Below are 11,386 nucleotides of genomic sequence, written 5' to 3' on the forward strand. Positions count from 1 at the left end.
GGAGCTGGCTCTCACTGGTCGGTCCCTCTTGCCCTTTTTCAAAGATGGCTCCTTTGACCTCGCTTTCCCCAGGCCCGCTTTAGTTCCAATCTGGTCTGACCCTATGCCAGTGGCAAAGATGGCACTTTGCTCTGGCGGTGGGGGAAGGGCTGCCTTCCAGAAGCTGCTCTGTTGGCGCGAGTGAGAATATCTTTTGTGGGGTACTCACGCTTTCTCTGTGATTTCATGTCGTCCATGCTCAGCCGCTGTCTGGAGGATCTCTCCCTGGTCTGCCCCGTGTGCTTCAGCTGCATGGAGTGCGGGGCACTGTGCCAGGTGCTGTGCTGGCACCATCGGCGGGATGCCGCCCAGAGCTCAAATCTTTGTTTTCAGATGAGCAATGTCGATTTTTCCTTCCTGGCCAGAATCCCTATACTGTTAGAACTTACTCCGGCTGTATTTCTAGGAGTAAAAGTTTGTATGGGGTGAGAATACTGCGATGTCGGAGGGAGCTCAGCTAGGGCTCTGCTGCTCTTCCTCCGTCTTCTAAGTCCTACTTCCTTTTTTCTATTCTTTTTCTTTTTGCCAGTCCTGGGGCTTGAACTCAGGGCCTGAGCACTGTCCCTGGCTTCTTTTTGTTCAAGGCTAGTCCTCTGACACTTGAGGCACAGCGCCACTTCTGGCCTTTTCTATATATGTGGTGCTGAGGAAGGAAGCCCAGGGCTTCATGTATATGAGGCAAGCACTCTTGCCTCTAGGCCATTTCCTAGCCCCTTACCTTATACTTCTATTAAACCAATACATTACTAATGTAAGATATGAACAGAAAGAGTTTATATTTTTTATCTTACCAAAAAGTTGAACAAAAAGTAAAACAAAAATAAATTTCTCTTCTTGGAATCAGACAATGAAATACTCAAAACTAGTGAATGTTAACCTTTAGAAATGAATGTGAGGAACTGTAGATTTCTCTCTACACATTATCCATTTTTATAATCCACTGATCAAGTGCAGTAGGCTCTATCTACTCTTTGACCTGTGTCAATCACTTTTGGAATCCAGCATAATACATTTTCATTGAAAATGTCTGGCTTAATCCCAAAGACATGTTTAAAAACCTATCTCCATATTTTTTGCAATTGAATCACAACATGGTTTTATTAACGTTAGGATTCTACATCAGCAGCCCTGAAGATGGCAAATAATTCCAGTTGTTTGGTTTTTGTACTGGCAATAGGACTTGAAATCAAGACCTGGATGCTCTCCCATTACTTTTTCACACAGGTTGGAGTGCTATAGTTTTCTCAGGTGACTGGAATTCTAAAAATAAGATACTGTCACCACTAGCTTCATTTACCAACAGTTTCAAAAGGTACACAAACTGGTCATTAAAACACAGTAGCAAGCTGGATGCCAGTGGCTCACACCTGTAATCCTAGCTACTTAGGAGGCTGAGATGAGAGGATAGTGTTTGGAAGCCAACTTGAGGCCGGAAAGTCTGTGAGACTATTATCTCCAATTAATCACCAGAAAACCAGAAGTGGCACTGTGGCCTCCATGGTAAATCACCAGTTTTCAGAGAAAAAGCTTAAGAACAGCATCCAGGCCCTGAGTTCAAGCTCAAGTACCAGCTCAAAATAAATAAATAAAAATCAAACTAGGATAAAGTAGAAAAGCAGCACCACAAGACTCTCTGAAGGCCACATGGTTACATCCCATTTCAAATAAGACTTTTGAGGCTAGGAATATGGCCTAGTGACAAAGTGCTTGCCTCGTATACATGAAGCCCTGCATTTGATTCCTCAGCACCACATATATAGAAAATGGCCAGAAGTGGCGCTGTGGCTCAAGTGGTAGAGTGCTAGCCTTGGGCAAAAAGAAGCCAGGGACAGTGCTCAGGCCCTGAGTTCAAGCCCCAGGACTTGCAAAAACAAAACAAATAAGACTTTTGAAATGGGGTAGTTTGTAGGTGAGTGCTTGTAATCCTAGCTACTCGGGAGTGAAACAGATATGAGGATCATGATTTGAAGCCAACTTGTACAGGAAAGGCCATAGGCACTTAAAAAAATTGTTATTGTCAAGGTGATATACAGAGTGGTTACAATTACATACCGAAGGTGGTGAGTACATTTCTTGTCCAACTTTTTACCTCCTCTCTCAGTTTTCTCCCACTTCACCTCCCCCTACCCATCCCACCCCCCAATTTGAAAAATATTGTCTTGTGACTATCACTGTTGCAATTGGTTCACTCTTTGTTCTTTGTGTCAACATTTTGGTGTTCCCCTTCCCTTCCTTAGTTCAGATAAATGTATACACAGTACCCAGGGTACCAAAATCAAGAAAATGTGGTATATCTACACAATGGAAATCTATGCTTCCATCAGAAAGAATGACATCGACCCATTCATAAGGAAATTGAAAGACTTGGGAAAAAAATCATATTAGCTGAAGTAAGCCGGACCCAAAGAAACATAGATTCCATGGTTTTCCTCATTGGTCATAATTATTAGTATATATGTCTAGGATAGTCCTAGCAGAGGATCCCACTAGCTCAATAAGTATGTTCATATAAGATGATGCTAAGCAAAATGAACTTCAAGACATGGAAACAAGAAGTTTTTCACTATTGCCCTAAAACTCTTATCTCCAATTAACCAGCAAAAAGCCAGACATGGATCTGTGGCTCATGTGGTCCACTGACCTCGAGCAAAAAAATCTTAGGACTGGCACAAAAAAAAGAAAGAAAAGCAAAAATAATAGCATCAAGCACTTCCATATAAGCCTAGCTACACAGGAGACTGAAATTTGAGGGTCATAGTTTGTAACCAGTCCAGGTAGGAAAGTTCATGCAATTCTTATCTCCAATTAACCACCTATTTCCATTTTGTTCAGAAGTCAGATGAACAGGTTTATTTGTTTGAAAAAGAAAATTTGTTATTTATACCGGTCATTTCTTCTTCTTGCTTATGTAGCCTAAAACACTTGTATGTAAAAATCTGAACTTTGAGTACTTAGTGTGGTCCATGTGGCTACGTATGTATTTATTCGCATACATTCATGTGATTTGTATGTGTATTTGCATATGTGTAGTGGTATTATTTGATTATGTTTCCAAGGAATATATGTGTATGTAATATCAGCTAAGGAAATGTTCAATGTTGACTGTATGTTTTAATATAGTATGTCTTAATGCAGTAATTATCATAGAAACATTATTTTTGGAGACATATTAGACTTAGAAGTGATAGGAATGCCTATATATATAGTCATAAAGTGAGCATCATTATAAAATCTTCACTACTTAAGGTAATACATAACTTTATCTGCAAGAGACTATATTCTATATACCTAACATTGTCATGTCATTTTAGTCCTCCTTTTAGTGAAGTGTGTAGCAATAATAGTTCAGAAGTTTCCTCTCATCGAAAAGTATTTGTAAATCTTTGCACGATTTGTTAATGCTGCCTCCCCAGTCTTCACTCTTGTATACTTCCACAATTGATAAATTCCTAGGTGGCTTTCAATTATTTGAAAAATAGTCAAGAAACTTCTAGAAGAGTGCTTGTAGGTAAACCCTTTATTTAAATTTCCCCAGATATAGAATTTTAATTTTCTCAATTATAAAATATTCAGAATTAACACACAGAAAACTGTTTTGCTTCTTTGCTTTTTTTTCCCTCAAAAATATTGTTTAAAATGCAAGCATGCATTTGTGTTTGAGCTAAATCTTGGCCTTGACCAAGATTCAAAAATTTTATTTTATAAGTCTCATCTTTCTTTTGACTTTGATTTCACAACTGCCACCTCCTTTTTATTTGTATCTTACTGCATCCCCATCTTTCAAGCTGATGACCACAAACCTCTATGTATTTGTTGCAATGAAAATTTCCTACAAACAAACTTATCTTCACCTATCAAGATCATATTGTTCATGCTAAAATTTTCTTACCTCTCTTTCTTCAGTATTTGTGTCTCCATCTTTACTTGTACTCTAAAGGATCATCCTCTGTCATGTATCTCTTTGCTCTTCTCTCAGATATTTTTTTTCCTCCTCACTCCTTCTTCTTGATATGATTTTATAAAACATTATATTTTCCTGTTTGAAAAAATGTGTTTTCCTATTACCTATGTTAATTCTTTCCACTTTTTTGAATCAAACTAATATTTATGTATTTCATCCTTTTTCTTTTCATTTTTCTTTTTTTAATCCTCTTTCCTCCTTTCCTTCATCTTTCTTTCCTCTCCATTTCTCCCCTTCCTTCCTTCTTTCTCTCTTTGTGTTTCTTTCTCTCTCTCCCTGTTGCTCTCTCCACTCTCTCTCTTTCTTTCGTCCTTTTATTTCTTTGTCATTCTTTCCTCCCTCCCTCCCTCTCTTCCTTCCTTCCTTCCTTCTTTCTCTTTTGTTCCTTTCCTTCCTTCCTTCTCTCTCTCTCTTTCTTTCTTTTCTTCCTTTGTCATTCTTTCCTTCCTTCTACCCTCTCTCCCTTCCTTCCTTCCTTCATTCCTTCCTTTCTTCCTTCCTTCCTTCCCTCCATTTTTCCTTTTTTTTCTTCATGTCTTTCTTTCAGGCCAGTTGTGGGGTTTGCACTCAGGGCTTGGGCACTGTCTCTGAGCTTCTGTGCTCATGCCTAGCACTGTACCACTTGAGCTATAGCTCCACTTTGAGTTGTTTGTTTGTTTTTATAATAACAGGAAATAAGAGTTTCTCAGATTTTTCTTCTGAAGCTCGCTTCAAATTGTGATTCTCAGATCTCAGCCTCCTTAGTAGCTAGGATTATAGGCATGAGCCACCAACACCTGGCCTTTTTCTTTTCAAAACTTTGTTTTCTGAGTAAGTATAGCCCCAAATTTATATATATATACCAAAAGCTCTTATTTTCCATCCCTAGTGCATAAAGACTACTGGCTAATCATACCCAAAATATGCATTAAAAGTACAGTGCCCATAGCTCACTCCTCTAATATTAGCTACTCAGAAGGCTGAGAGCTGAGGGTCATGGTTCAAAGACAGCCCAGGCAGGAAAGTCCTTAGGAGTCTTTTCTCCAATAAACTACTCAGAAAATCCCAGGCTACAGATACACATGGGACGTTGAAAGTAGTTACAACTGTGATATAACAATTGTCTCCATAACATGGAGTTAATTTCATTTAGCATCATCTTATGTGTTCATAAGGGTATAGCTATTGGGCCTTGTGATGCTCTGCTATGACTTGCCTAAACCTGTACTAATTATGATATTCTTGTATCACCTTCCTGTGGTTGTACCTACACTATCTCTGTAATCTTATCTGAGTATATTGGAAACCGTGTATACTGGTATTGGAACTAGGAAATTGAAAGGGAATACCAAAATTGAGAGACACAGGGTAAAAAAAGACAACTACAGAAGCAATACTTGCAAAACTGTTTGGTGTAAGTGAACTGAACACCTCAGGGGGGGGGGAAGGGAAAGGGGGAGGGGGGAGGGGGGTATGAGGGACAAGGTAACAAACAGTACAAGAAATGTATCCAATGCCTAACTTATGAAACTGTAACCTCTCTGTGCACCAGTTTGATAATAAAAATTTGGAAAAAAAAAAAAAGAAAATCCCAGGAACTTGACACTATGTTGGATATGAACCTTACAACTTTGGAAGAAGAGAAGAGAGGGGTAAACGAGAGAAAATGAGGGATAGGGTAACAGTATTTAAAAACAAATGTACTCATCACCATACTTATGTAACTTAACACCCCCCCATCACCTTTTCAGTAAAGATAAAAAAGTTAATCTTTATTCATACTCTTTCCACATGTATTTGATTCTCATCTACTGTACTGCCCATACACCCAATGTAATGCATTTTAAGGCAAGTTTTTTTTTTATGATGTATGTTCCAGTAGTTCTTTATTTTTAATTTTTAATATTTTTCTGCATTTATTGAGCTAGTCATGGGTATTTGTCTTTTATCCTCCTAATGTACTGAGTTATAGTTATTGATTTGCATATGTTGAAATATTCTTGAATCCCTAGGATGAAATCAATGGGATCATGATGTATGATCTTTTAATTGTGATGCAAAATTTGGTTCTCAAGAATTTTATTCAGAAATTTTACATATATGTTAACCAAGGAAATGATGCTATATTTTTCTTTTTATTATTATTGTGTCCTTATCTGTGTTTAGGATAAACTTGGTAAAATTTCTTTTTTATTTAATGGAGTAGTTTAAGGAGCATCTTTAAGTATATGGCAGAATTGACAGTGAGTCAATGTGGTCCTGGGATTTTCTTTGTTGAGACATTTGTACTGTTCAATCTCATTTCTTGTTAAAAATATTTCCATTAATATCTGCACTCATGCTTGTAATTTATTTCCACGTGCTAATTGAGGAATTGATTTGTCTTGTCTTTCTGAAAGATCAAGGTACAGCATTAGTTTATTTATTTGAGGTCTGTTTTTGCAAAGTAGGTGCCCTTAGAAATAAACTTTTACCTTTGTCTTGCTGTATCCTAACAGTTCAGGTAAGTCATATTTTTATTTTCTTTTTTCCTGAAATTAATTTATTATTATTTTATTATTTTTTTACTGTAGAGATGGTGTACAGAGGGGTTACAGTTACATAAGTCAAGTAATGAATACATTTTCTTTTTGAACAGTGTCACCCCATTCCTTTTCTGTCATTCAGGACTTCTTTATTTTCTCTCGTATTTTTCAATGACCTGCTGGTCATTCAAAAAAAATATTGGTTAATCTCCACGTGTTTGAAAATTACCTATTGCTTTCTTTCCTGTTTATTTTTCATTTTATTCCATTGTAGACTGATACAACATGGGGAAGTTATGTCAATTATTTTGTCAGTAATGAGCATTAAATTTGGGGCTTCATGATTACAAGACAGGTCGCAGCCTCTTTTTGACTTGGTTCTTTTTTGAAGTGGGGCCTTGCTTTATACACTGGCCAGTCTAGGCTGGGATCCCCTAACGTGTGCTTCCCTGTGTTGTGTAGGATGAGAGGAGGTTGTAAATACTCTTAGCCATTGTGTTCCCTGGTAGCTAGAATAACAGGTATGTATCACTGTGCCCAGCTATTGAATAATATGAAATCTCTAGAACTTTGATTCCTGGGCTGGGCTTGAGATTCTCAAATCTTTGCTTCCCAAATAAGATCACACATTTGATTCATCATGCTTGGCTTCAATTTTTTTGTATTTGTTAAAACTTGCTTTATGTCATAAAATGTAAAGTCTTGTGGAAGTAAGTGTGTGGACTGCCACAAAGAACATGCAGCTTTTAGCTGAAATATTCTGTAGATTTCTGTTAAGACCATTATGTCTCTAAAGTTATTTAACTCTGAAGATTCTTTGTGGATTATTTTTGTCTGGGTAACCTATTTATTGGTTAGAGTAGTATATTTTAGTCATTCATCTGTATTTTACATCAAGTAGTGTTTGTTTTATGAAATTGTGTGCATTTTCAGTATGTATATAATTACAAGAGGAACAATCCTCTTGATGGATTGTTTCTTTCTTTTTTTTTTTTTTTTTTGGCCAGTCCAGGGCCTTGGACTCAGGGCCTGAGCACTATCCCTGGCTTCTTCCTGCTCAAGGCTAGCATTCTGCCACCTGAGCCACAGCGCCCCTTCTGGCCATTTTCCATATATGTGGTGCTGGGGAATCGAACCCAGAGCTTCATGTGTAGGAGGCAAGCACTCTTGCCACTAGGCCATATTCCCAGCCCGGATTGTTTCTTTTATCACTCTGAAACTAGTTTTTGTTTCTTCTGACTAATTTTAGTTTGAAGTCTGTTTTATTAAATGTGAATGTAACTGCTCTTGTTTGCGTTCAGGCTCAATTTGCTGGGAAAAAAATCTCTTTCCATCTTTTCACATTATGCCAATTTTTGTATTAGCCAGTGAGATGTGTTTCATTTCTTGTAGGCAACAAATTCACCAGTGTATTTTACTGCATGTTTTTATAATAGTTTCTAATGAGTATGTGGTGATATTTCACACTAGTTATGACTTATAAATCCCTAAAGATTACTGATTTTGAGCAACCTTTCATATAGTTCTATTATTTGCCATTTAAACGCTTCCTTTGGATCAATTACTATTCAAGTCATATACATATTCATAAACAGGGTTATATATACCATGGATTATTACTCAGCCAAAAAATTCTGCTTTTGTATAATTATTTGCAGAAAAATAAGTAGCACTGGTGGGCATCATGTTAAGCAAAATAAGCAAGATGCCAAAAAAAAAATTACACATTTTCTCCCACATGTGGAATGTAGCATTAAAAAAGTGACCTGATCTGGGTGCTAGAGGCTCACACTTATAATCCTAGCTACTCATGAGGCTGAGATCTGAGGATTGCAGTTCAAAACCAGCCAGGGTAGGAATATCCCTGAGACTTATCTCCAATTAACCACCAGAAAACCAAAGTATAACTATTTATCTAGCAACAAACATGTTTAAATACAGATAATTTAAATTTTTCAATTGCAACTTGGATGCTTTTTCTTTTCTTTCTAGTTGCTTTTATATTACTCCTAGTATTATGTTGAAAAGAAATGTCAAGTATCAATACCCTTTCCTTTTACCAAATCTTTCCTTTATAGGTCATGGGGCTTGAACTTAGGCCTGGGCTCTGTCCTGGAGCTCTTTTGCTCAAGACTAGTGCTCTACCACTTTGATCCACAGCTCCACTTATGGTTTTTGAGTGGTGAATTAGAGATAAGAGCCTCCTGGGGACTTTTCTGCCTGGGCTGGCTTTGAACCAACATCTTCAGATTTCAGCCTCCTGAGTATCTAAGATTATAGGCATGAGCCTCCAGCTCCCAGCTCATTTTACTAAGTCTTAAAGGAAAAGGTTATCATGTTTATTTATTGGTTATTGTGTTATTTGTGAGGTTTTCATAAATGACTCACTATATTGTGGAAGTCCTTGTATAATTAAATCATTAAGAGCTTTTCTTTTGACAAGGAGTATTAACATTTGATGACCCAACCAAGGCAATCATGATTTTTTAAAAAATTTGTTAATGTTATGTATCACATTGGTTTGTGAATATTAGGCCAGTCTCATGCCAGAAATAAATCCCTTTCATTATGGTGTGTTGTTGTTTTCCACTTAATAAGTATTTTATTGAGAGCTTTTCTTTCTTTCTTTTTTTTTTTTTTTGGCCAGTCCTGGACCTTGAACTCAGGGCCTGACCACTGTCCCTAGCTTCTTTTTGCTCAAGGCTAACACTCTACCACTTGAGCCACAGAGCCACTTCTGGCCATTTTCTGTATATGTGGTACTAAGGAATCGAACCCAGGGCTTCATGTATTTGAGGCAAGCACTCTTGCCACTAGGCCATATTCCCAGCCCCTATTGAGAGCTTTTGTATATGTGCTTCTCAGAGATATTAGCCCATGGTTTTCTTTCTTTGTAGAGTTTCTGGCTTTAATAACTATGACTTCGTATCTATCCATACCAGTGATCCTTCTGTTTACCTTAATGTTCTTTAATTTCCTCCTTCAATGCTTTATAATATTTTAATTTAATCATATTGTCAAGGTGATATACAGAGGGGTTACAGCTACATAAATAAGGTAGTAAGTACATTTCTTGTCAAACTTGTTTCTCCCTCCCTCATTTTTCTCCAACTTTCACTTGTCATTTTGACAAATCAACCCTCTGAGTCCTCTCTGCACCACTAACCCATCCAAATTGACTTAATCCCCTATGATTTTGGTACTGTGACACAAAAATTTAGACAGAAGGCCTAAATCTAATAAACATCTTTAAACATAAAAATAAATGGAGGAAAAGCACAGGAAGATACAAGTATAAAGTCAGGGGTTTGGTTATGGAGCCACAAGCCAAGGAATTCCCAAAGCCACCATAGCAATGAATGGTTTTCTAGAACCTTTGCACTAAGCACAGCTCTGGTGTTATTTTGACTTCTGCTTCTTGGTTTCCAAATTCATGAGAGCTCGGTTTCTTGTTTTAAGCCACCAATTTTGTGAGACTTGGTTATGGCTACCTTAGGAAGCCACTAGAGTTACCATCACAGACTGAAGGACAATCTGTGAGATACTTAAGTAGTAAATCAGAAAAAATAGTTATCAAAACCAGGAATGTATGAGAAATTGTCACAATCACCTGGAGTATAAGTAGATGTTCTGATGAAGTATAATATGTTATATTGAATGAATTTCTGTTACAGATAAAGAGCAGTAGTGGAAAGTAAAGAAATTAAAATGATTAGTTAAAATGATTAACAAGTGGACTTATAATGAAGTATTAGTGCTATTAATTTCAAAGAATAGAACAGTCATATAAAATGTTAAACCTAGAAACTATGTAATACCTTCAGAAACTTTCTGTAACCTTAAAACATTTACTGGACATATAGTCTATTAAACAAACCATACTATTAGCAGAGATTGGTGTAGGGTGTAACTGAAAAGAACAACTTGCCTTTTGGGATTCTTACCACATTTTGGAGTTTTATAATCTAAGGTGCAATAGAACCAAACCCAAACTTGAATCAGAATTATCAAATCAATTTAAAAACCTCTAATCACCTCCTGTTCTCAAATTAAATAATAGCTATGATCTTTTGGAGGCAGAGCAACCTGTGATACTGGGGCTTGAGCTCAAGGTCTTTCAGTTACTTAGCTTGTTCAGCTAGTACTCTTATACCTTGAGTCATACTTCCGGTTCTGTTTTTATTTGTTTTTTTTTTTTCACTCTAATTGAGGATGAATGTTTTGGATATGTCTCTCCAAGCTGACATCAAACTTTTGTCCCCAGATGTCAGTCAGTTTCTTGATTAGCTAGAATTATAGGCATGAGCCACCAGCACCTGGTTAGGTGTGATGTATTAAAGCAAACATTGATTTAAAGAGATAAACATAATTTTTTATTGTTTTGAACTATTATTTCTTAATTTATATCATACCATTTCATTATCACAAACACTCTATAAACACAATTTTTATTTTTGTTTCACAGAAGATGAAATTGAATAAAATATGTAGAATTGCCTCAGGACCCCAAAACTAATAAGTGGTGGAAACAAAGCTTGGAATTTTTTGTCAGCTTAGAGTATTAGTGACCAAATATATATTGTTCAAAAATGAACTTATAAAAACCATAGGAAGTGGCAAATTTTCAAATAATTATTTTATCATTCATTACTATAGTACAATAACAATAGTAACTCAAAAAACTATGTATAATATTGTACACATTTAAGGCAGCTGCCATTGTGAAAACAACTTGATAAACATGAGTGCCAAGAACTTTGTCATACATTATTCACATTTGGATTACAAACTGTTATATGAAAAAGTTGAACCTTTTTAAGAATACACAAAGCAGAAAATCTAACCAATCTCCTTAACAAAACCAGTGCTTTTCCTGTACTAC

This window comes from Perognathus longimembris, chromosome 28, assembly GCF_023159225.1.
Source record: "Perognathus longimembris pacificus isolate PPM17 chromosome 28, ASM2315922v1, whole genome shotgun sequence".
Lineage (NCBI taxonomy): Eukaryota > Metazoa > Chordata > Mammalia > Rodentia > Heteromyidae > Perognathus > Perognathus longimembris.